Here is a 27,360-nt window from a genome sequence, read left to right on the forward strand (position 1 = left end):
AGGGAACAAAAAACAAAAACAAAAAAAGAGTAGAAATCCTCCGATCCAGCTTCTATTGTAGCTCTCCCACACATATCCAGGCATTGATTATGATTGTATAGTGATTATGCATTCTGCATGCCAGCCACGCAGCAGAGGAGTGGAGGGGAGCATTAAGGGGCTTGGCGACTGCGGGACCCCCTGCTGAGATGAGAGGGAAGGTAAGAGCCAAGGAGAGGGGAGTGTGGAGAGGGCTAACCAATCGGCTCCGTGCTTGGAACGGGACCAATCATAGCTGTGGCTCAGGGCTCTGTTGCTCCCTATTTTTGTCTAATTCCCCCTTTTTTCTTTACATCTCTGTCCTGTTTACTTATCTCCTTTTAAAAAAGCGCTCTCCTTCTAGCTCTTACCCTGAGTTTCTCACTGCTGTCTGACTCATAAATCATCCAACCGGGCCTCATGAAGCTCTTTTACCTCTAAACTCCAGAGCACACCATTCAGCCGCTGCCGGAGCCCTTCCTCCTCCGCCTGACGCGTTTCTTCCTTTCTGATTCGGTGGCCTCTCCTCTTTACACGGTCAGATTATTATTCCGTCTGCAGTCACTAAGGAGATACACACACCATCCATCACAATGTACAAATTCTCAGCGCGCAGATTTGCTTGGGCTCTAATTAAAAACCCCTTCCACTCGTTTTCTTGAGAGATAATTAGACTTTCATCTCACCAGGATGCCACATCCATAGATCCATTCTTTTCTTCCAAGAAGCCTATAGGAAGGGGAAAAAAATAAATTCAAGGGCTTTTCGCCGCTTTCCTTCAGGGTGCCAGTCAATAATTAAAGATATTGTTATTCTTTTTCTTCTTTTCTTTTTTTCAAAACAAAAAAAATTCAAGGAAATGAGTGGAAAAACCATTAAATCCTAATACTAATATCTTCAATTCTTAACCAAAGGAGACCGATAAATAAATTCAAGGGCTTTTCGCCGCTTTCCTTCAGGGTGCCAGTCAATAATTAAAGATATTGTTATTCTTTTTCTTCTTTTCTTTTTTTCAAAACAAAAAAAATTCAAGGAAATGAGTGGAAAAACCATTAAATCCTAATACTAATATCTTCAATTCTTAACCAAAGGAGAGTTTCTGTTGAATAAATTATCAAGGTTGGGCTCTGCATTGATGTCCGCGCCGAAGAGTCTTTTAAGCAACCAAACTGGTGGATGTCCCGACTGAAAGTTGCCTTCCACAAAAGGCTCTGATGAGAGCTTGGAGGCCGTGGAGCTTTGGGCCTGATAGGAGACAGCTGGAAGGGTTGAATTATTGAAGAGCGCGGACCAGCTCTGAAACACGGGCCGTGTCCTCCCAGCTGCTCCATGTGCTAAAGCCGACACTTCAGCAGTCGTCAGACGTGTGCAGCTAACAGGGTCCATCTGTTATTGAGGCGTAATGAACGCAGACATAGCCACGGAGAAATGAATCACTGCCACTTTATTAGTGCCTCACAATGGCAACGACTGCACCATCCGCGCAGTCACAACGGTAATAATTATGTTATTTGTGATTATAATGATGATTAGAATGCAGATGATGGAAGCGGAAGCGACGCTGGCGGTGCAGGTGATGTGTGTCTGCAACGATGATGACGGCGCACAAATACATGTTTTTGGAAGAAAAGGGAAAAAAAAAAATGGACTTTGGAAGACGTTCACATTTGCGCTCATTATGCATGCATGAAGCGGGAACCATTTGCATACCGGCAGCGGACGAGGGGGACCTGCAGGCTCGAAGAAAAATAACAAAACATAAAACTGGCTGTAGCTGTAATTGTTGACAGTTTCATGTAAACACCTGCCAAAAGGAAAACTCATCATTCTAATGTACAACAGGCCAGCGTTGAAAGGCACACTGAGTGCAACCCCCAAAATCAATAACCAGCACGCCTTTCATTACATAAGTGACATCTGTATTCATCTCAGTGATATATATTTATCCCACTTATACCCATGGTCTAAGAGTAAATTCATTTAGTAATGATTATCTGACTCAGGTAAAACCATTTTCATTCACTTGTTACCCTGGGTTAGCGACAAGGGCACAGCGCCGGTCACTTTTCAGCAGTTTTTAGTTTGCATTAGCACCATCAGCACTTGGCCTGGAACGCATTCAAATGAAAAAACTTCCCTTTGCTTTACGATCGACTCATCAGAGAAGTTGCAATGACAGGAAATAGAAGGAGCCTGCATGGCCTTTTGTACTGATACGCTACTTTAAAGTGGACAGAGAGGTCATGTGGGAGCGCTCACCCTGGAAATGCTTGAACCCCCATAGCTGCCACTAGGGTAGCTCGGCATACCCAATCTACTTTATGTCTAACTTGGTCAGTAGCAAAGCTTTGTCTTTGTGGCGGTGGAAATATTTTTATTCATGAATCTAAAGCGGAGTTAGAGTTTATTTAAATGGTAAAATGACTCACATGGCCAAAAAACAGAGAAAATCTTCTAGAAATCTTGCGTGAAAACACCAAGTTAAACAACAAAACCATTTTCTTTCAGTTTGTTCTTTGTTTTCCTCATTTTGTGTGCAGGTCAGACAATGAATGTATTTCCTTCTTACAGTTTATTTTTCTTAAAGGCGTAGTGGACGATTTTTTCAGCTTTGGGTTCTGGGAGTATCACCTTTTTTTATTGGTTTCTGCTTACTAGCTACGCATGCACACTTCTGGTATTTATGCATCCTGTTAGCTTAGCTGTTAGCCGCTCATTGTACATTGAGACATTGCTGGTCTCACTGTATGCTTTGAACATGGCTGAGAGTCACAAGAAGCGAACCACGTTCATGTTTATGCGAAGAAGAGGAAGGAGTCAGTGTAAATAAATAAGACCAGAGTGGATTTGGGAGATCAGGTAAGATGGTCTTCTGCAGTTATTCAAACAGGGACTTGGGTGTTTCTTACCTACATTTCTGGAAAAATCATCCACTTTACCTTTAAAATATATGATTTTTTTTAAAAAAATCATTATTATTTTACCTTGAATTTCCTTGATAAACAACTCTTAATAAGCTAGTTAACGGAGATTTAGAAATAAGGTATAGAAGTTGTTTTTTTCATCTTGAAAGGAGCATTGAAAGCTGTCCTTACGGAAGATTTAAAGACAGGTGAATGTTCAACTGTGTTTTCTTTGGACGCTTTTGGGATCACATTTGTCTGTTCTATAATCAAAATTTTACACAGTGTTAGTAGAGTTTTTCTTTTGTCTTAATTTGGTCTTCTTTTACTCCCCTTACTAACTCAAGATTGTGGCTCTTGCAGCTGTGAATAAGAAATCCTTCTTAATCTGGTCAAAAAAAAAAAAAAAATAATGTTCTAGTCATTAGTCTGTTGGCAGATTTTGTCCTGTCATAAAAGATGTCTGCCACTGGCATCTTTGGACAGAACATGCATTTATCAATCAATCAATCAATCAATCAATTAATTTTATTGTCAACTACAATTTGAATTGCAATTGAAAATTCTGTTCCAGTACAACCGTCCATCACATACACTTAACAAACATTTTAGGGGAACGATTGACTGAGGCCGTGCGTTGCCAAGGAACGCAGCCAGTCGGCCGCTGCTGTTTCAGCGCAGCCGTTAGGTGCGTTCCTCCAAACAGCCACGGAACTAGTTTATGCCGAGTTTAAAAAAACAACATATTTTCAATCAGTTGATGATTTAAAGTATATACCTTTCATCTACTCACCCTTTTGCATGGAAAATCAGTTATGTGACTCCAATGATGATCAAGATTCAAGAATCTTTTTTGTCATTATGTAATGATGATGAAACTTAGGTAATAATAATAATAATAATAATAATAATTATATTAATAATAATAATGCATTTCATTTTTGATGCACTTTCAAAGTGCTGCAATTAAGAGACATCCAAAAAAAAAATCTGACACAATAGAGTAAAATAAGAAAAGATTAAAGAAAAGTTAGTGAAGAAACATTTTGGAAAGCGCAGTATTTAGTCCTTTCTTCAAGGACTCGGCAGTCTGTGGCGCCCTGCGGTCTTCTGGGCCAGCCTTCCACAGGCGAGGTGCAGCTGTACAGAAGGCCTCCCAGAGACGTTAGTCTGGTCCATGGGGAGGTAACTGCTGTGGGTATGGAGGGAGCAGCTCTTTAAGGTAACTGGGGGCAGTTAAATATTGTCTATCAGCAGGAGGCTGCTCAGAGTTTTTTCTGGGTCAGAATCTCCCATTTCTAATAGGAGTCAAATGTCCCTAAAGGGGTTTGGAGAGACAATAAATGGAAAAAGGGTGCGTGTGTAATACAATCTTTAGAAACTGTTATTAAGTTAAACTTTGTTTATTATGTTTCTGATTTGTTTCATCCACTTTTTTATTTCCTGCAGTGTTGTGTAACAGAATCAGCACCCCTTTAATATTTCAACGTTTTATTGTTATTCTGTTGCAGATGTTACTGTTTTGGGGGGATTTTATGGTTTAGCTACACAAAGCATAACTGATAATTCTGAAGTCAAAACAATGACACATGGCTTAATTTTTGTCTTACAAAGAAAAAGCTAAAACAAAATGGGAAATCGTCTTTTATTCACCTGATTTTACTTTGCTGATACCTGTAAATAAAATCCAGTGCAGCTAGCAGCCTTTGGAAGTCACCTGATTAGTAGATAGAGGTCACCCATCCTCATTTGTCTCATATAAAAGCGTCACTGGTTTGGTGGAGACCATTAGAAAAGGAACGAATCACGGAGACCAAGAACACAGCAGACAGGTCCGGGAGAAAGTTCTGGTTCAGTTTAAACAGGGTCAGGTTCTACATTAATATCCCAAGCTTTCAGCATCTCCCAGAGCTTTGTTTGTGCAAATGGCACAACTGCAAACCAACCAAGACATGGTCTATACTACATATTCGCCTTTATGCAAGGGTCCCAGGAAGAAATCCATACTGGGTCAGTTTGCAACAACTAAACTAACATTTGGATGAAGGCGTTTCAGTCAAATATGAGCACAATTGGACATTTTGGCTACCTACCTATCTGACCTGTATCGGTATTTGAAAAGTTATGTTTTGCAGAAATATGACAAATAAGAATGGGCAAACTTGTCATTCTTTAGATGTCCAAAGCTGGGAGAGACATACCTGAAATGGATTTGCAGCTGTGACTGCGGTGAAAGCTGGTTCAATAAAGTCAGTGGGGAGGGGGGGCTGAAAACAAATGTACGGTACAGTTTTTAGAGTTTTATTTATAAAGTAAGTCAAAAAAAAAAGTTTATTTATAAAGCACTTTTCAGTAACAAGACATTAAAGTGCTGTTCATGAACTGAAAAACATTACAGACATACGCAGGAAAAAAAAGGAATAAGCTAAATAAATCCTTGACTAGAATTATTTCATAGATTAACAAACGTATGGAAAGATTTAATTGTTTCAATTAACAATTAGAAATAAGATGAGTATTCAATTCATTTCAATTTTATTTATATAGTGCCAAATCATGAAACATGTCATCTCAAGGCACTTTACAAAATCAAGTTCAATCATATTATACAGATTGGGTCAGATTATACAGATTGGTCAAAAATGTCCTATATAAGGAAACCATATATATTTTTGAAAATTTATGATCTAAAGTAATTTTGCCCAACCTTTCCAAAGTTACAAATAAAATAACTTAGTAAGCTAAGTAAATCCTTTACTAGACTTCTTTCATACATTAAATTCAAAGCTTATTTTTTTATATTCATAGAGCTAAAATTTGATGTCTCTGATCTGACTTTACTGACTCTACAGCTAAATAAAGCTAAATCAAGAGATAAAGCTAAGACATTCCTACTTAAAAGTAGGAATAAGTGAATAAGTGCTTTAATAGGTGCTTTAATAAGTGAATAAGTGCTTTAATAGGTGCTTTAATAAGTGAATAAGTGCTTTAATTTCACTAAACATTGGGAGATTCCAGGGATAAGAACACTTTTTCAAGGTGATGTGATAAATGGGAATGAAACGGTTTGTTTACGGGTACAAAACGAACATGTGTTGGTCTGAAATCATCTGAAAAGTAAAGTTCTGAACCTGTTGTTTGATGTAAAAGTCTTTAGAATAACAGTTTGGACATATGGCCATGCAATATTCAACTTTAAAACCATTTGTAAAGGATAATTTTACTTTTACTCAGTATGAATTGATTTATATTTATGAAAAAAAAAACAGACCAAAACTAAATACTGATCTAAAAAAACAAGAGAAAAACCAGCAAAGACTGTGGCTACCGGGCAAACTGCCAACCCACGGATTTCCAAGGTGGGTCGCTCTGTTTTTATTTTATACAAACATATTCTCAAGCCGTCCACATGGAGCTGAAATGAGCCGAAGGGAAAACAGATTTTTATACTGATTCTTGTGTGCGTCTGTTTTTAGTCCTTAACGACGCTCTTTTTCTGCTTGTGAAATGCGCAGAGGGTAACTTTCTGTCGTGTTCAGCTCTGTTAGGAATAAAAAAAAAAATCTTAATGAAATTCATTTAACTCCTCAGGCTCATCGAGATAAAACAGTTACCAGCTGCATCCCACACGGGTACATTTGGAATTTCACAGACCATAGAGTTCGCTCCCTGTTTCATTTACACAGCTATTCAATTTGTTTCTCTCCGTTTCAAAGCAGGAAGATAATTGTGGCTGACACTATCAGAAATCATTTTGTCCATCGTTACGAGATAATGTGACACAAGTTTTCTGTCAAGTTGATGTAATCACCATCTGAATTAATAGCGTCTGGGCCTTCGATCAGTTCTGCTCCGCCATCAATAACTGCCACTGAAACCCTTGGGGCGTCAGGACTGACCGTTCTGCTCTCCAGCCGTGAGCGTAGACGTTACACTAAAGTGTGACATCTTGTTTCCATACAATTACTGGGGATGTGGGCCGCGCTCGTTGAGTCGGGCAAGTGTTTGCATGTGGGAACCAGGCGCTCGTCCTCTGAGAAGTTGCTCTTACCATGGGTGTTCTCATTAGCGGCGACATCAGTAGCTCAAGCTCAGCATCGCACCCTTGATCTTTCTCCGTTCGCCTTACTTTTGCCGGCATGTTCGATTTGACTCGCACATTGTTGATTTGCGGCGCCGCCGCGCCAACTCCTCGCAGTAAACACGCCGTTTGGATGCCGACTGGAAGCGGACACGTCGTCTGCCTCCTTGTTAAACTACCTGCATGTAGCAAACGGAACAGTTTGCCATCTTAGTCCCGCTCTAATTAGCTGCTGCAAGTATCCACAGAGAACAACAACATCTTTGCTGCTCTGCAGGGGGTGGCAGAGGGTCAAACTGAACCGAGCGCCAAACAGCAGCTTACTCCAGTTTATCAGCTTTTAAAATCTCTGCTAAATCCATGAAAAACTAGCTACTCCAGCCACAGGGACTTGTTTGTCGTGGCTATGTGTCTTCTGCTCAGGAACAAGCAGGTGGATCCTGCTCGCCGCCTTGTAAGACATGCACCTAGACCCAGCAGTGATACATTAGAAGCAAGGAACAGTTTGAGACTATTTGGGATGGTGAACGCTGCTGTGCACGTTACTCTGGGTTTCTGATTCCTGTCCTGCTTCGGGGGAAAGAAAATGCCGCTCCCTTTCAAAGACCCCCTGCTGGATGTGTCAGAGCATTAGCTCCCTCCGTGCACCGTAATTGAAAGTGATCCAAAATGTCTTGTGGCATAATCTGAAGCTTCAACCCTTTGCGCTCATTCATTAGCAGGGTGACACAACTCCTGCACTATCGGCATGAGCAGAAAGGCGGACTGGCGTCAACTCCTGTGTTCTTTCCCTAAATCTGTGGGAAGATGATTGTAGATTGATGAGAAACAGTGTGTGGGTAATAGGGATGTTTTACATTTTTGTTACATTAATGGGAAAGTTTAGCATGATATCATAAAAGTAAAAAAAAAATATCCATAGTTTCATACATTCTTTAATATTTCAGGTCTGGACTTTGACTTGTGACCATCCTAGCCCATGAATTTGATTTAAACCATCCTTTGCTCTAACTGTTAATCTCCAGCCACGTCTTCTACAGCTTCAAACCGGTTTTCTTCCAGGATTTAGCTCCACCAACCCTGACCAACTTCCCATGTCCTGCTAAAGCGATGAATCCCCTCAGCATGTTGCTACCACCGCCATGTTTCACCATGTGGATAGAGTTTTAGTTTTCCACCACAAATATAGTTTTTCATGTTGGCCAGAGCATCAACCAACACATTTGCTTTGCTCTAGATGATTTGTGTCAATTTAGATTTTTTTTTTAAATGAGACGTTGTGCCTCAGCAGGATCCACCTGTATAAATGCAGGTCATGACTTAATAAGATAACCATGATCTGAGCTATACGTGGCTTTGGCTTACCAGCAGCTTTATGTTTTTCTTTCTTTTCCATAAAGGCCAGATTTGCAGCTTGCATTACTAATAGTTTTCTGAGAAACAGCCTCCCCCACCTTAGCGGTGGATCTCTCCTGCCATGGAGCTCTGAGCTGCTTCTCTGGTTGCCCATCCTGTCAGTTTAGGTGGACGTCCATGTCTTGGTAGGTCAACAGATGCTCCATCCTTACATCTTCTTTGGGTTGGTTGCACTTGACATTATATTCAGGGGTGTCTGAGTAAAGGGGGTTGAATACAACTGCAGCAGCCAAGCGTCGTTTTTCTTCCCCTTCACAGTTAAGAACATATTTTAGTTTTTCTACCGAGCAAAATCATCGAGGTTCGTGGTTGGAGGTGACAAAACGTGGAAAAACTCATAGGGTGTGAATACTTTTGCAACGCACTTCACGTACGCAGCAGCATACTATCTGTATTAAGCTGCTCCTGTTCAAATTTCACCAGCTAAATTCTACCTTTCAATTAATAGTCAATTAGGTATCAGAAATACATTCTATTCAGTTACAAAACTGTGTAAAAATGGCAGTAATTATAATTTGATTATAATTAAAACAAACAAACCAAACACACATTCCCCTGAGAATATATGTATATTATTGCATATTCCCACCATGAAAACCCCCCACAGGTGAGAGGATTGATTACATGCCCCCGTCTTGTCGCGCCCTAATTAAAGATCTAAGCGATCGGCTCTCTCGGGGCTATCGCAGCTGTTTCATCACCATGGCACATGATCCTGATACGTAACTCACCACTGCCTTCACCTGTGGACCTGAAACACACTGAATCCGTGGTGCGTTTGTGCAGCTAGGTTCACAACAGAGAGAATCTGATCGCCCGGCTTCACGTGAGACAAAAGCCCACGAGGCAAAACAATCCGTTGAGAGTTTCTCGTCCGACATGACATCAGGAATTTCTCCGCCGGTGCGCGGAGCTGGAAATGACACAACCTCCGCCGGCGAAACATGCTCTGACAACTGTCTCAGCTACCAAGGTTTCCATGGCCACCTCCAAATCATTCATAATGCATGACAACAAAACAGATGGCGAGGCATAAATGTAAGCCAGTGCCATTGATTCAGTGATAGATGCCAATCAAAGCGCTGTCGGTGACGGCTTTGATGAGGACGGCATGATGAGAGTTAACATGCTTCATTATGCCTTCTCATTATCTGGAGAAAGGCGCAGCGGCAAGTTTTCACAAATGGACCTCTCGCCTTCACAACAGCTTCATTTGAATCCAAATCAATAGTTCTCTCGCTAACCTGAAAGAAAACAGTGATTAAAATGGGGGCCACAATTCTCTCAGCACTCTGGAGGACCTGCTCCTTTGGCTTGGCAAGAAATTTAATTTGGAAATCAGCATGGCTTGAACAAATCTTTACTCAGCAAACGAGCGAACATTGTCTTTTGGTGACTGAAGTCAGTGGGGAGAGGAGCGACCTGACTGGAAGCCCTATTGCCAGGAAAACAATTCGATTGTGGTGCTCACATTGGTTATTTGTCCCAATAGTCTGATAATTCCTCCTACATTGATCCCAATTAAACCCGCTGAATAGGCTGTGAACCAGAGAAAAGCAGCGGTCGCTGCTCAAAACATACCGACTTATTTAGCTTGAATGCTTTATTTTTTACAGTGCCTTCAAAAAGTGTTCGTCCATTCAGATTTTTTCTGTTTTTGTCACACTTGAATGCTTCAGATGACCAAAAAGATCTTAATATGAGACAAATAATGTGAGTGAAAAGAAAAATATTTTTTCTAATGATGATCCAAAAACTCCCAAAGCCTTTGAAATGGCTCTCTTTTCCTTTTCAGGGTGAAATATGTACTTTTCTTCTATTCTTGAGTTTCTTTGGATCGGGACATAACGTGTTGCTTTTTGAGATCTTTGCCGACTTCGTGTTGTCAGGCAGATTCTAAATAAGCAACAGCTTGATTCTACAGGTCTGGCAGACCATTGTGTAGTTAGTGAAATAAAACTCTTGTGGTTTATCAGGTTTAATTCATCAATGGGTGATTACTGTATCCCTAAATAAATGAAAGCATAATTTTTACCATGCTTCTTGCGTTTACCCAGGTTATCTAAGTCTCCTATCAAAATGAGTTTGAAAATTTAAAGCATTTATATGTTACATAAGAGTAAAAGCTGAAGAAATCTCCAAGGGAGCAAAATATCTTTTAGATCACTGGACAGTCCAACCATACTTCTTCAGTCCATGAAGCATAAAATAAATGTGAAATATAACGTCTGAAGCATTTTGTCATCTGCGTTGAACAGACGTGTTAAAAGTTCCTGAAACAAGAAGGCAACACAGAACCGAGCAGGAACAAGGGTACCAAGCATAAGAGGATGGGAATCTCTTTAGCTTTATTTTAAGAAACTGTACGTTTTTCTTCTTCTTCTTCTTTTGAAAGATTATTGGTTTCAAAATGGGGCAGGTGTGTTTAGATTTGTATTTGTTGGGAAGCTCAATGAATCTGAGTGTGGATGCCAGTTGCAAGTGAATAAAGAGCTTAGGAATTATCTATAAACTGCAGCTTCTGGCTTTGATACTTATTAAGATTAACAGCATGTTATGATCCATAAGTATCTGTTTTTTTTGGGTTTCTTTAGTGTCTGTTTTCAACACTTACCTGTTTATTTTTCTAGTTGTTGCCATTTTACTAAATTCCTTGTGAATTAGTTTCTTAATCTGTTTGTGTGTTAAAAAACAGTTGAGTAGGTTCTCGCGACGGGTTCTTCTTTGTTGAAATGTTTAGCCTATTCTCCAAAAGACTTCTTCAATGTGAGAAATAAAGGTAAACACAGCTTTATAAGCAGAACCTTCAGATAGTGGATCAACTAGTTTAACGGTGACAATCAAAACTGGTTGCTCACATGCAAAAGAGGACCATCAGCCTACCAACTGATCATCAGGGCTCTGATGGCGGCTTATTGTTCCCAGAAGGCTGAGTGAGACTAGCGGTTCGACTCCTATCAGCCACTTGAGGACAAATTAGGAGTCATCAGGACTGTGGCATTCATCTGCAGGCCAACGGTCACTCTTTCAGGCATGAAGACATTCTCATCCTGGATAGAGAGGAACGTTGGTTTGAAAGGAGAGTAAAAGAAGTCATTTTTGTGAAGGGAAACCATCTGTCATTAAACAGGGTGGAGGGCACCAGGTGCAATCGCTTCAGCTCCCTAGGAACAGTTAGTGCCCATCAGAGTATCAATGATCAAGTGTTGGCCTGATGGTTCTCCTTTGCATGTGAGCAACCAGTTTGGATTGTCACCGTTAAACTTGTTGATCCACCATGTGAAGGTACTGCTCAGATGGCTGAGTTTGCCTGTTACTCCTTAGACTGAAGAAGTCTCTTGGAGAAGAGATAAAACGTTTCATCAAAGAAGAACCCGTCCAGAGAACCTACTGAACTTTTCTTTTCTTTTTTTTACCTGGATTGTTGAGATACATCAGGACCTATTCATGTGTTGTTCATTTTCAATTATTTCTGTAAGATCTGTGAGAATTTGTCCTCGGTTTTCTTTGCCAATCTGTTCTTTACTCCTCTGGGTTAATTAGTCTCCCTCCCTCAGCTTCCTCCTGCTATTCCTCATTTTCATCAGATTGCTTCTTCCTTCCCTCGTTTCCTTTCTTCACACTTCCCTCAGTATTTAAACTCTTTGGTTTGCACTACAAATCACTGGATTCCTCCTTCAAACTGTCTGATGTTCTGTTCATCCTGTCAGATACCGCGGTTCTCCATCTTGTCAGCCCTCTGCCCTATTGAACCTTTCTTAACCTAAATGTAACACTGTAAAAGGGTTTGAAACTCAAGCTTATCAAATTCTCCCCGCCATCTTCAGTACTTTTGTTTTTACAAAGAAAGTTTACTTTTCTAAACTTGATTTGATTGAATGGTAAAGGACAGAAGCAGCTGACCTTTACAAAGTGTCACACTGACAGTAGACTGTAATCACCATTACTGAGAGTATAATAACCAACCTGAGTCATTTGACATTTAACCCTCTATTAGTGGAAAGTAGTTTTTTCCCTTGCCTTTATTGAACCTTTATTTAGACAGGATGTCTCATGATCCAAGATCTTATTTAACAAAAGAGACCTGCTTTGATTGAAAAAAAGTAACAAAGACAAAACAATTTAAACTGTTAAAACTTTTGATTCAGATTAAATAAACTAATAAAATATTACCTAAAAACAAGAGCAAGTCTCATAAGGCAAGGCAGGTTTATGTATAAAGCCCGTTTTAGTAACAGGACGATTCAAAGTCCTGCAAATGAACACAGAAACATTACAGAGGGAAATATTACATATGAAAAGAAAAACATTGCATTAGCAAATGAAAAGGCTAAGTAACTCATTGACTAGACTTCTTTCATGCATTAGTAAACATGCAGAAAGAATAAAATCATAGGGCTTAATTGTTTCTATTCATTATAAGAAATAAACTAGTTAAATCCGTGGGGGTTTCTGATCTAAAGTATTTTTTCTCAACTTTTCTAAAGCTACAACTAGACTAACTTCCTTTGTTTCATTGTAATGAATAAACTAGGTAAACCCTCACTATACTTCTTTGGTACATTTAAATTGTCCCAAAGGAATCGACATGGATAGTTTCAGATGTTTCTGTGCATGGGTCCGAGTTGACGGGGCAGAGTAAGAAAATACTTTTCTCCACAAGTTCTGATCATATAGGATCAATATGCCGTTAAGAGTCCAAGGATGGCGTTACAGAGAAAATGTACCGATGCATGAGTCTAAGGAGTGACAAAGACAATCAGTTGACCTGAGAATATAAAGTACAGGGATGAGATATTTATACTCTGTTAAGAACCGTAATGATTCATGTTCAACATATGCAGAGAGATGTCAGATGCCTTCATATTAACAGAATCAGAGTAATCCAGCAGAGGCAGGAAGGTCATTGAGACAACATCCTTCCTTCACTGCACTGAAAGAAAAGCAAGAAGAAAAACCCTAATTTGATTTTCAGCCTACTTCCAACATGGCCATATGCGACATAAATGAAAGCTTAAATGGGCCAGATGTACCTCTGCTGATATATTCAAACACACACATAAAGCCTCAGAATTGCATAAACAATCATCTTAAAAAACAACATTAAAATATGAATGCCAATGTCTAGCACATGAGAACCTACTGATCATCAACAACGAAGGGATTAATGTGAAAGAAAAAAAAGATCTGGACATCTAAATTTTGTAATTTCATGGCAAAAAAAACAAATAAAACCAGCTTAAACCCTAAAGGTGCAGTGCAACATCGTGACAGACACCAACTGAGCCATTTATAGTGCAAATTATAACACGAGCTATTTTCAGTGCCAAATCAAAGTGGCATTTGTGGGTAAAAGGCTTAGTTTATTAGAATATCAGCTTCTTTTATTAAAAAAAATAATTATATTTTGATATGAGTCCAAGTAAATTTAGATTAAGTAAACTGCTTTCTTTTAATAAACAATTTTTATAACACATAAATATCTTTCAGCTTGAAAGAAAACTATTTTTTATGCGCAGTGTTACAGTCCATCAGGAGGTCAAAAATACAGCCTTTAGCGCCACATCTTCACTTATTGCTGCCTGTCTACATTACAAAGGCTGGATTGACACTTGCATTCCTCTGTTGCAGGATTTCTAGTCTAAGTTGTCAACAGACCTGACAAATTGCTTCACAACCAGCCCGTTCAAAAGCAGCCGTTGTCATAACCATTAAACGTCAAAAGCAAAAGGAGCAAAGAACATTTTCAGTAGTTTAGGACTGTCCACACACACATACATGCACTGCAGTTAAAAAACTGGCAAATTACTATCATTATTATTATTATTATTATTATTTATGAAGAGCAATTTTTCTAATTTAATCATGTTTCAAATAGCTAAAATCCTCTCATTATTTTTTTTATACATTTTGCATCATATTATTAATTCAGCTCCAACACGTCAAACATACAGTGCTGTGAATTTGTTTCCTCCCTTTACAGATTTATTCTATTTTTGCCCTACTTAAAATTCTTTAGTTCAGTTTAATTTTTATATCCATCCAGTCATTGTCTTCCGCTTATTCAAGACTAGGTTGTATGGTCAACAGGTCCAGCAGGGATCCCAAACATTTTCATTTCTTTTATTGATTTATCAGGCGCTTTAAAACATTCAGGCAAGGAGACCAAAGCTCATAGCAATAAAATCATAAAAACACTCAAAAAGATTATAAAAGACTTAATAAATTCAGTTAAAAATGGATGTGCTAAAGAACATTAAAAGCCTTTCTGAACAAATGATTCCTTGATTCGCTGTTACAAATCTGCTGAGCAGAGGTGAACATCTTGCTCCATGTTTTCTCTGCCATGTTCGGCAGCTGGTGATAAAAAATTTGGAGGGGAGGCAGTAAAGATTGCTCCCCGGGCGCTGTAAAATCTGCCCACCGCTCCCTGAGGGATGGGTTAAACGCAGAAGGCAAATTCTGTTGGAATCTACAACTGCATTGATAAATAAAGATTTCTTCCGTTCCCTTCTAGAGGTCGTGGTTTACAGCACAACAATAAACTCTACTTAAAAATAAATCCGTCCACGGTCACTCTCCTGCTGCTGGGTTTTTAAATCTGGCCTGGATTCCTTATTCTGCTTTTTTTCCTCCAGCGAAAGCCTCGTGAAATTAATATTTTGTAAATAAATGCCTGACTGTTCTTTCGCTGCTGGCGTTCTCTCCTGTCTTGTCGTTGTTGTCTGACTCTTTTGTTTGCATGATGTTTGAGGGACGTCCGCGCCAGGATCTGACTCTGACTGACAGGTGTGATCAATTAATCTGACTGGATGAAGAATGACACAAAAAGCGCTGATTGGCCACGGACACAGAGAGTAGTATCATTTAGGTAACCAGTTAGAAACCAGCATGAAGTCACATGGAAGTCAAAAGTTTCTAAGCTGTATACGCTCGTACGAGTCACACAAAAAAATTGCTTCAAATAAACCAACACATGGAATGGGAATGCTGAAAAATCAAACCTTGGACACCGTTTAGGACAGCTGTGATAACTCATTCTTATTTTGTGATTTTACTCTATGGTTCTCTCTTGCCATTTTCATGGTGGCGGTGCCCTAGTGCCGCCTATTGACAAGCCGCCACTGGTGGTAAACCTCCCCAGGAGGAGTCAGCCTGTAAAATGTTTTCTAAAATTCATTCCAAAAAAAAAAAAAAGTAAAAAAACAAAGCAACTGAACTTGTTTTCCATAGTTGAAGACGTTTCGCTTCCTCTCCAGGAAGCTTTCACAATTCAAAAAGTCTGGAGTAATGTGGAGTACCAAGCTTTATACTACTGCCTAACAAAGACCTTGTAATGGCTTAGACAACATGCAAATTCAACCGAAACTGGTCCACCCCTTAGTAATGGGCGGTCATTAAAGTCATTAAGGCAGCAGCAACTTTAACAACCCTTTCCAACAGTCAAAAATGGAATTCATGTGAGCGATCCCAGGCCAGAACCACTACTGAACCAGCAACATGAGGAAGAAAATAAACCAGAAAGGATACCGACAGGCATTTAGCCAACCTAAGACCACCCCCATCTGCCAAAAAAAGCAGCACAGGTACTCAACCCGTTTACCTCTGCATACCTGTGTAAATGCTTTTTTTCTGCGTTAACGTTGATCAAGAACACGTACGAGTCAAGCCTGTGGGTAGAGGATGATTTATGTTTATTCCTGTCAACAGTGCATCAGGCGCCTGTACGTATCAGAGAAGCAGACTCCCTCTAAACACCAGCCAAGAAACGGCGTTGGGCTAATATGAGCTAATAGTGCGTTTAAAAAAAGCACAGATGTTTAAAATGTGAAAGTATGAAAAGAATGAATAAGTGCAGCAGCAACAGAACGTGTAACAGAAATACTGTAGTGGGGAGTTTTTGTCTATTTGCTCTAAGGGAGGCTAACTCTCCCTCACTTTTAAAACCCGGTTTAGAGTAAACCTTTTGTCACTTAAAAAGTGAATCTTGGCTTTTCATTAGTTGTATGCCAAAGTCCTCAAAATAAACCTAAAAAATGGTTGAATTATATACATCTTTGTGTATTTAATGAGTTTAATTTTTTTTTTTTTTTGCAGTTAGTAACACAAATATTTTCATTGTTTGATTACTTATTCAGTGCCACCTTGGAATGGGCAAAAGCCTACGCTCTAACTTTCATTTTTAGGCAGGACAGCAAAATAATGATTATCTAACCCCCCATTAAATAGACCCTGGAGTATCACAAACAAGCATTAAGGCATTGAGGACAGAGATTAGATGGTTTTCCTGTGCCAATACACGCATTGTTCTGGCTAATTAGTACATTTTCTGGTATAATTTTCTCTAAGTAGGTTGTTTACTCATCCCCCTCGCTGCCACACTGCATGAAGGGGAAAGGTGACTTAAACAGATTAATACCCACGTCCCTTCATCCATTTGCTCTGAACAGGAAGGAGGTGATGCAAAGGGAGCAAGCAGAGACTTGGTCAAATGACTAAATTAGGTAAACTTTTATCTCCTAATGACCAGAAGTTTTATGTGCCCGCAACATAGAACAAACCAAAGGGGTTAATGATATGCATTTATGCACATTATTAAAATAGCTCCTGACTTAATGATAGCTTGTTCTTAGAGATATGACAATTTGATGTTGCATGTTTAATCGGAATGGGAAAGTAAAGCAACAGACCATAAGGACTTACACAAAAGCATGACCCAAAATGTCACCAATAGATGTTAAGTAACTGCGGCGATGACTTTGAAGACAAGGCGTGCGTTTCCGTCTTATGGCTCGACAGACAGCAGAGGCGTCCAGCTCAACGCGGACAGAAGGAACGCTGGTAACGTATTTTAACAAAGCTATCAACGTCTTACAAGGCCTCTATTGATCAGCTGTGCGTCAGTCAGCGTCAACAACCAGCCAGGAAGACAAAACACCGTATTGATCAGCAAATGAAAGAAGACATTCTCAGAAATTGTCCAAAGTTAAGACAACGTGTAAATTGACAGGAGCTACAGCAGTACGTCTTTTATATCGCCGACAGTTTTACCTGAAGTTACAGCAAAGGATCATCCTCACTGCATATGAATCCTTTGTGCACCTCAGCACTACTTTCTCTGAAAATATCCCGGGACCAAAACAAGTTTTCGTCAACTTCATCATAACTTTGGGTCCCAAGTTAAAAAAGGAGGTCCGTTAAAAGTACTTCAAGTGATCTGCAAAGATTTTCAAACTAAATGCATTTTCCAATTATTTGATAACAATCCCTTCTCAGCATGTCTTTAGACATTTCTTAAAATCCTCAGGGAATCAAAGAGGAATTTATCTTATTTTGGAACAGATCCTAAAAGGTTTAGAGCCCAGAGAGGATCTTCAGGGTAAACTTCTCGCTGCTCCAAATTTATTTTGCCACCTCAAGGGTGCAGAAGTAATTCTGTGATAACTTTCCATATTACTAAAAGCCGCGATGACATAGGACCTGAGAAGTAATTATTTACTCCTTAAATAGGTTAGCAGGTTGGCCTAAAGCTGCAAAGGCTAATTAATAAGGTGGTAGGCTCCCTCTCTGATGGGAGGCGGTATTCCCTGTGTGATCCTGTGACTGAGGGCCTCCAAGTGTTTCCTCTTTAGTGCAGAACAACATTGAGCACAAAGCCCTTGACCCCAAAATCTAAACTTAAAGCAAATAACAGCTCTTAAGCTCAGATTGAGTTTCTCCACCAAAAAGGATAAGGACTGCAAACAGATGAGAGTCTGATTGTGGGAAATAACACCTTTATCCCGCTGGTGGAAGTCCGTCCACATTTCACTTTAAACCAAAGATCTCTCCCTGGAAATTCTTGTTAGCCCTGAACACACTCGTACCTTTCATCTAATATTTGAAGCTCATCCACCCTAAGATGGTTTATAAACTTATTGAATCCTTACCCCAGCACTTAAATATCAAACTGTCCTCGTCTCACATGTCGACGGATCCGTCCGTAGCCATCAGGCATCATGTTTGTGTTTAAACATTCAGTATTTTTATATAACTTATGACAAAACAAAAGCATTATGAAGTTATAGTGGTTTATATGCAAATATTCACACATAAAACTCAACTTTGTACACATACATACTGTACAACCAGCTTGTGAATAAGTCAGGCCTTCCTTAATTTAACGCCGCTGTTGTCAAATATCTTTAAATTATTTTGTTTTTTAACTGGGTAATGTTTGGACGTTGTCGTATTTGCACATGTAGACTCTTACACGGTTTCACTCCTTAGATGGAAACATTAAAAGTTTTCCTAGATGCTCGAGCCCTGAGAATCTTGAGATTTTCTTGTCTTCAGAGATCATAGCCTCCATCTCTGTCTGAAAACATCTTCTCTGTTTTTAAAGGCGGCAGATTGAGTCTCACTGGTGCAGTTTGGTATTGGATTAGATCAACAAACTTTAGGGCATTTAATTTATATCATAGTATATCTGTATGTTCACAAAAGCCGGCATTATTAATTATTCTTAACACCATTTTCTGTAGTTTCCATAACAGTTTTTTTTACTTGAGATATCCAACCATAAGGGAGGAATGAAGTCGTTAAATGAATGTGTGATTTTAAAAGTACCTCACTTTACCTAAAACCAAAACAGTTTTTGATTATTTAGATTTTATGAGTTAGTTGTGGGAAATACTGATAACCGATCCCTGAGTCACTTATTAAATAAAAGGAAACGGCGAATTGATCAAATTCCAGCGCTTTGTTGAGAATCAGAGCAGAGAATAAAAGTAATCACACCCCTGGACCAGGCTGCAGAAAAACAACAGAAACATCTCACAGGCTAAACATTTATAATCCTACACAGTAAATACTCAGGTAAAAGAGGAAAGTAGTGGAGAGTGGAACCTTGAGCAGACCCTTGGGTGTCGCTGCTCATAAATTCTAGGTCAGAAGTGACTTTAGGAGCCGTAATATTTCTATTCACAGTGATTCCAACTAATGCCTGTTGGTAATATTTGTTATCACACCTCCAAATGTATTTTCATGAACTCTTTCCTTTATGTATTTTTGCTTCCATATTTTAAAACTTTCGAGATATAATTTTGTTTTATTGACAGTCATTATTTGTTTCTATTAAACCACCTCACTAATTTGTGCGTTTCTTGGTTAATCACCAAAAAATGTTTTATTTTCTAAATCCTTATCTGAGCACAAAATGTTTATGACATCAGCAAATAAACCAGATCTCATTATGTCTGATACCTGGCACGTATAATTAATCTACAGAATAAATAGTTTAGTATCCAACACCGGTCCCTGAGGAAATATTCCAGCAGGGTGATGGAAATCCCCCCAGTTTCACACATTTCTCAGAAATGGATCCATTCTCATACCGTTCTAGTTAGCTCTAGTTATGAAACCGATTGCTGTGATTGATTTTGTCAAATGAGTTTATTAAGTCTGTGAAAATCCAAAATTAGTATTTAATTTGGTCAATATGATGTATAGCCTCAATGAAGTCAATTGATGCCAGAGTTGTTGATTTGTTTGGTCTAAAACCATAAAAGCTTTCTGCTAAAACATTGGCTTTATTAATACTTTTGTCCAGTCTAGCAGTGAAAAGTTTTCCCATAATTTTTGGAGAACTAAGACAGACACGTAATTTGTGATTTGATGTCTTTCTCTAACATTTATAGATCGTATGATTTTAGCTATTCTCATTTCAATTGGTAAATGGGTCGGACTAAAATAACAGGTTACAGATTTCTATGGTTTGGAAATCCCATTAATAACCTTCTTTTTTAATAATGAATAAATTAATTTAACTCTCCAGTCACTTTTGCTTTACTTACCTAGTCTGTAATTCTTTCTCCAGTACGCCTGAAAGAAACATCAAATTTGGATTTCAGTTTATGACTTCCTTGACCTTTTCTTCTGGCAGCCCTTCATTTGAGAGCTGGTTTGCCAGATCAGGTCCAACATGGACAAAAAAAAAAGTATATTTATGTGTATATTTATGCACATTTTTTTATTAGATTATTGAATAATGTGGGTAATTAATTTGGCTTCTGTTAGGTTTAATAATAAGATTCAATGTATTCCAGATACTTCTGGATATTTTTATAATTTACTGTAATAACTTTTTTTTTTTTTTTAACACATCTTTGATATTTTAAAACTCTTTATAATTATTCTTTGCTTGCTTGGTTCCAGATTTTATGAATTCTTTGTGTAAGGTATTTTTCTTAAAGGTGGGTTCTTTGTATTTTTACAATTCCTGCCAAACTGTGTTAGTGTACAATATTTAGTGTATAACATTTTGAAGTTTCCTATAAAAATCCTATACTTTGTTAATATAATTTTCCTTATAAATTACTTCCCAACTTTGTTTTAACCATTATTTTTTTGTTGTTTTTAGATTTCTCAGTTGTAATCTTTTTTGTAAATCAATTTATTATTCTCCTTATCTTTCCTGTAAATGTTACCAGAAACCAGAAACACTGGTGAAAGGTCAGTAATATTATAGACTTATAACCCCCTGAAGGCACTATTGTCTACTAGGTCTAGTGATTTTTGGATATAGTCCCATGCAGTACATTAGATTTATAAACTTTACCTCTAAATCTGTTTATTTGAATTTAATATAATATTAAAATCTCCAAAGATAAACATAAGTTTCTGGTTTTTTAATGGATTTTCTAAATATCTCCTCTATCCAGGCATTAAACACTTCTGTATTTAAACCAGGCGTTCTACAGATACAGTGCAATCTTTTTTTTCTTCTTGCCATCCAAACTTATTTAAACTGTCCAATATATTTTCATCTACAGCAGTCATTTTTCATACAATTAATTTTTGTTAGCATAAATAGCCACACCTCCTCCATTCTTGTTTATTCTGCTCCTTCCCCAGCGTTAATCCGTGTCTCTGATTTAGCTGCAGTGAGTGATTGAATTTACACACCAACTCTTTAATGCTTTCATAGTTGGTCTACAGGCTCCTGCTGTTGAAGTGGAAAATTTAAAATAATGCGTCCATCTACAGTTCTGTTCACATGTTCATGTAGTTTTCCTAATTCTACATCATGTCAGATGATAAAACATCTGATTTGACCCGTAAAGTTATCTGAAACCAGGTTGCCAGGGTAGGACGACCAGGAAGCGGTCTCGCTCATTCCAAGATTATTCCAAGACGTTCTCGGGCCAGAAGGAACATTTATGGTCCCCCCAGCGGGTTCTGGGTCTCCTCTTGGTGGGAAATGCCCAGAAAACCTCTGAAGGTAGATTCTGATTGAAGCATCTCGAGTTAATCGAGTTCGCCCCTCTACTCCACATCCCTTCTCTGAAGGCCCTGACATACGTCTCCCCGTCCACGAACACGTTCATGAACCTGAGCCCAATTTTCTCTCCTGCCTTTCTGCGAGATAAATTATCCATCTGTGGAGAGCAGGGGATCTCTCCTCGCTGTATTTCCTTAACGAAACCCAGATTCTTTTTTTCCTTCTCAGTGTGATGCGCCTCGCTGCTTTCTTTATTTGATATGTGCTCAGCATCACGCTTTTCCTGGAGGTTTTGCTGTCACTGTTGAAGCACATAGTCAGTGCTGTCACAAAAATCTGGGCTCTTCCACAGAGAGTCCAGCCACCTCCACTATGTGGGGACATTTGCATATTTCATGACTAGTGAGGGTTGGAACAAAAAAAAAAAGAAACACAACCTTAAATCAAGAGCTCCACTGTTTGGCTCAGCTCTTTCTCAGTAGATGAAACCTCAATCCTTCCTTCTACCTTCCGCTCCATCGCACCATCAATCATGAACAAGGCGCCAAGATATCTGAGACGTTAAATTTTCCCAAGCCGAGAACAATATCTGCAAACTTAGAAGCTTTTATTGTTTTAAATCGACCGATTCACATTTTCTCCAGTTCGTGCTGAAGGTCACGACTTAAAGACGCCAACGGATCAAAGATGACGTCCCGCGGTTCTCCAACCACTCCTTGAGATCCTGTCCATGAACAGCAGCGACAGAATCAGCTTTATTTTCTGTTAATAGTTGTCTAAGGAATGATTAGTGATATATAGATATATCTCCCTCCTTTAAGGCCCAGAAATATTCATTCTTCTAGGAGAATTAGATTTAAAGTTAATTTTACTCAACCAAGAAGTTTGTTTCTGATAGGAAATGAGACAAGCATCCCTCATAATGAAATAAAACACTGTAAAAGCTGTATCCATTCAGAAAAACAACAACTTATCTGTCTTTTGTATATTTTAATCAAAACGACATGTCAAAGATGATTTACTCTCTTTTCAATAATCAATGGAAAATGGTCATCACAGCAGTTAAAACCTTCCCTTAACTGAGCAGCTTTTTGCAGATTCACATTGATATTTGGATTATTTATCTTCTAGCTGATGTCTATAGCTGTTTCCATCCAAGTCTCAGGCAAACTTTAAGCAAATTTCAAACAAAAAATGAAATCAGACTTTTTTCTGTCTACAGGTTTGTAGGGAATTAACCAGGCAACAATAAACAGGAAGTAGATGTTGCTAACTAGCTAGCACAGATCAGTAATGACTTAGACTTTATTGTAATTTTTTATATACAGAGTGCATACAGAACGAAATTTCATAATGGAGCGAGGCTTTAATTAATGTGTTGATTTTTATTTCTTTTCACGGATGAATCTAAGAAATGCTCAAATGTTCGTCCACACATACCTACGTATTTACAGCAAACGAGAGCAAAAACCTTTTTTTTTGAGAGTTGATTCAAATTTGACTGTTTCAATCAACTCTTTCTAATGCGATACTTCAAAATGTGCATTAATAATAATAATAATTTAACTTTAATTGAACTTTATTGATCTCACAATGGAGAAATTCACTTCTGCATCTTAACCCATCCCCTTGGGGAGCAGTGGGCTGCCACTGTGCGGCGCCTGGGGAGCAATCTGGGGTTAAGGGTCTTGCTCAGGGACCCAGAATGGCAGCTTGTGGGAGTTGAACTCAGAACCTCTCAGACCGAAGCTCTGTGCTCTAACCACTAGGTCACCACTCCCCCGTTTTTTTGCATTTCCATCAAAAAATGTTGATGGAAATGCAACTATTAAGGTTGGAAAGCCTCCTTCCACAGATTCTCTTTCAGATTCAAGTCAGGGCTCTGACTGGGTCACTTCGAAACGCTGATATTACTCACAGTCATAAGAAACATGGAAGAAAAGAAAGATTTTCAACCCAAATCTGCAGGGGGTGTGAATAATTAGGAGTGTAACCGTCCTGCTTCAGAAGGAGAACTTTGGCACCAACAGTGTGAGGAGTGATTAAGAGAGCGGCGAGTGGAAGCTCGAAAAACAGAAGCTTAGCAAACTCTAACTTCTGGGAAGAATGCAGATAGTATTTTTTTTAATCATGGTTAAAATAAATTCAACAGTTAAAAGTCTGCAACTTTGAACAACTGCTATATTTCTTCGTATTTTCAGGCTGCGGTTAGTAATTACAAGGAGCTTTGCTTCTGCACTGCAGCACGAAACGGCAAGAAGAACATGTGCTTATTAAGATGTTATTTGTGGGGAATTTTATCTGAATCCTGGCTGTAAAAATGGTTTGATTCCACCCTGAAACTGCTGGACTCCCCCCCCCCCCCCACACACACACACACCTCCCCCTTGCATCATGGCTTGACAGAAAATCTCTGACAGCACCACTCTTCAAGAGCCGGTTGTCCCATCACAACGCCACACCAGGGAGTTAAAAAAAGATACAGTTAATCAGTCACTCCATCAAACAATTTGAATCCCTCCTCAGCATGTTAAGGTTAGTTCTCGTCAGACACTTGCACGTCTTATCAGAACGTTTCAGGCAGCCGGGAGTGGAGAAAAAGGGAAAAGACAGACGTGGCCCTGCCAGAGCCGGAAAAAAAAAAAGTGCCTCTTCTTGCTCTTTTATGCATGAAGAGGAATTTCAATCTCAGGAGTAATACCTGTGGTTTTGTGATACATCTACCGAGACATTTTCCAACTAAAGACATCTCCATCCTCTCCCTCCCCTCTTAAAGCACCCTTTGAAGATCTTATGGGATCAGGTTTTTTGCAGTACTTGTATCCAGTGCAGCAGGAAAATCCAAGAGTTTGCTGTGTAACAACGCTTCACTTTCAGGGGAATAGCCCCACAAGCGTCCTGTTTTCTCTTTCATGCTCTGTTTTTATAGCCGTTTCACCGACGTCCCGATCGTTCGCACACCCTGGGCAGGCCGTCGAGCAGACCGTAGCCTCGTGGAAACCTGATGCCGAGTGATCTCCGGCTCTGTCATGCAAGTACGAGGCTGCAGTTTTATTAATCTGTGTCATAAAAATGGATTGAACAATAGCACCGTGTGGTTAATGCTTCAGCCCCATCCTCTGGAACACAAGCAAAATTACATTGTGATTGACTCAGCTGGATCTCTAAAGCTACTCATGAACACGGCTCTGCCTCTTCCCTTTGCCTAACTGCTTTTTCCCCTCCCAGCTGAGTGACCTTAATGGACCCGCGGTATGCGAAGTGCATCTAAAAACCTTTACCCGCGTGTTTAAATCTATCACTTGTGACAGCGAAAGGAGGAGTGAAGAGTGATTTCAATAAGTGGAAACAACAGCGCTGAAGTCGATGCAACAGAATTAGGAAGCCTCGTCTCAGATGTTAGTCTGAGCGGTTTTATTCTTTATTCCAACCTAAAGACCAAATTCAATGGTTTCCATTGACGTACGTCTTTGTTCAGACTTATTGGAATTGACTCCTGAGGAGGAAAAACACAGATACAGGAAAAACGTGAAAAAAACTTAAGAGTAATGCTGTTTTTTTTTCCAGTTGCCTTGTAATGTGGAACAAAAGTGCAACAACTTATTGTATCATTAATCTCAAAACTACTGCACAGCAAAGAAAGAAGAACGCATTATACTTTGTGAGACACAACACTCTGTAACACAAGCAAATAATCTATGGGCTTAGATTCAATTTAGTTGTTATTTTAAGAAAAAAAATAGGTTGCTGATATCATGAAAAAAAAAAAAAAAATCGGACAGGAGCTAACGAAAAGCTCTATTTCAATAAAGAAAAGAAAAATGTAACCTTAACGCGATGATGCCTAGTGGTCCCTACAGTGGAACGCTGTTTAAATGCTCATGTCTCACATTTGAGAGTTTGTTGATGGCAAACTTACACATGAACCACTTCCAGAGCAGCAGCTCTCGACGCCGGGGCTCAGGGCCGCCGCCACACTGGTCTCACACTGAGATCCTCCAGGGTTGGTGTCCTGCAGCCTTTAGATGTGTCCTCTGCCCTACGCACCTGAATCAAATGGTTAAACTACCTCATTAGCGTGGAGCATATTGAAGTCAGGTGTGTTGAAGCCGGAATGCATCTAAAAACTGTAGGACACTGGTGTTTGAGACCTCTGTTTTAGGTGTTTGCCTGCTGCAGCACACTGAAATAGATGAATGGGTGCTTAGCAGGCTTCAGCAACGCTTGATGGCACTCTGAGGAAGCAAGACAATCACTTTAATCAGGCGAGTCGTGGAGCACAGAAGACACTGAAAACATGACGGACAGTGGGCCATGCGGACCAGGATTGAGAACCCCCGATCCAGAGTGTTGCTCCATAATTTACCACATACCGGCTAACTGGTGGGACTAAAACATGGCAGGTGTCACTGCATTACAGCCACATTTTCTGATAACAGGTAGCAACTGCATTTCAGGCCATCTCCTGAACAGCGCCCTCTGCAGTCTCAGAATCTATGTGGCGTAACATCTGTAGCCACACAGAAACACTGAGCACACTGGAAATAGCAGCACTTCCATAGGATCAAGCCCTTAAAGGTATAAAAAAAAACAATCACTTGACAAAAATACATTGGTAAAAAAAATCATTTCATGCATGAAAAGGTTAGATCTATTCTGAGAGCAGTCATTTCTGTTTCTCTGCTCTGTTAAAAGCTGTTTCCCCCCCTCCCATTCTGAACCTGGACATCTTTTGTAATGAAGAAAATGAGCTGTGTGGTGGTAATACACAGTGTTTTCCAGTAAGCATTCATCTGACCACAACCCATGACAACAAACCATTACGCAGCCCGCACTGTGGGGTCTGCTCCTGTTTGAAACCTGCCTCGTCTCCCCATGGGGCAGCAGCCCTGCATAAATGACATCTAGCTGGCCACCATCCTGCTCCTGCTTAGGAATCTAAGTCATTAGAATTGCATGCATGGATTTATCTTTAATCCTGCATGTCTGACAGTCTGTTCAGCAACCTTTAAAAAATAAAAAATAAAAAAATGAACTCTGGATGCTCCCAAACACAACTTTGCAGGGGTCTCAAACATTCAGGCACAAATAATAGAGCTGTATCTAAGCCTCTGCAGCCTATGTAGATGCCTGACTGACTGTGCAGATTTGGCAACGTGATCTGAAGAGCTGACATAACGGAAGTTAAAAAATGGTTTATGCAATCGACGGGCTAAAATGAGGTCTTGTTATTGAATGACATTGGCTCTTCTTAGCATATGTGCATAGTATGTAAATCTCCCTATAGGGTACGTGCATTGACGGCAGACACCGTGCATCAAAAAAATGCAATGCAGGCATTTATGTGATTTATCTTGAGGCTTTTCTGACAACACGGGAATAATAAAAGAGCAAGCCTCTGCTGGGCCTAACAAGAGCAGGAAGGATTTTCTTTTTCTTTCCCTGTCAACATTTCTGAGTTGTTCAATGTTTTTATTTTTTTTCCAGTTTACTTTCTCTAAAATGAGACACAAAAGTTTTATGCCCATAACACTATATATATATATATATATATATATATATATATATATATAAAGGGAATAGCCGGCCTCATGGGATAGTTATATTTTATATTATGGGTGACAATTTTGCCTCTGGCATTACAGTACAGCTTTGACAAATAAGCTTCTGCACGTTAACTA

General features: G+C 39.3%; 1 long non-coding RNA gene across 1 annotated transcript; it reads right to left on the reverse strand.

Moving 5' to 3' along the window:
• Positions 1-252: 252 nt before the first annotated feature.
• On the reverse strand, positions 253-25,697 carry LOC110369422. The gene is made up of 3 exons (XR_002429039.2): positions 25,599-25,697; positions 705-747; positions 253-582 (listed from the first exon to the last, which is right to left on the reverse strand). It is a non-coding gene; the product is annotated as an uncharacterized LOC110369422 (long non-coding RNA).
• Between the last annotated feature and the right edge of the window lie 1,663 nt (positions 25,698-27,360).

Source organism: Fundulus heteroclitus, unplaced genomic scaffold (assembly GCF_011125445.2).
Source record: "Fundulus heteroclitus isolate FHET01 unplaced genomic scaffold, MU-UCD_Fhet_4.1 scaffold_472, whole genome shotgun sequence".
NCBI classification, from domain to species: Eukaryota; Metazoa; Chordata; class Actinopteri; order Cyprinodontiformes; family Fundulidae; genus Fundulus; species Fundulus heteroclitus.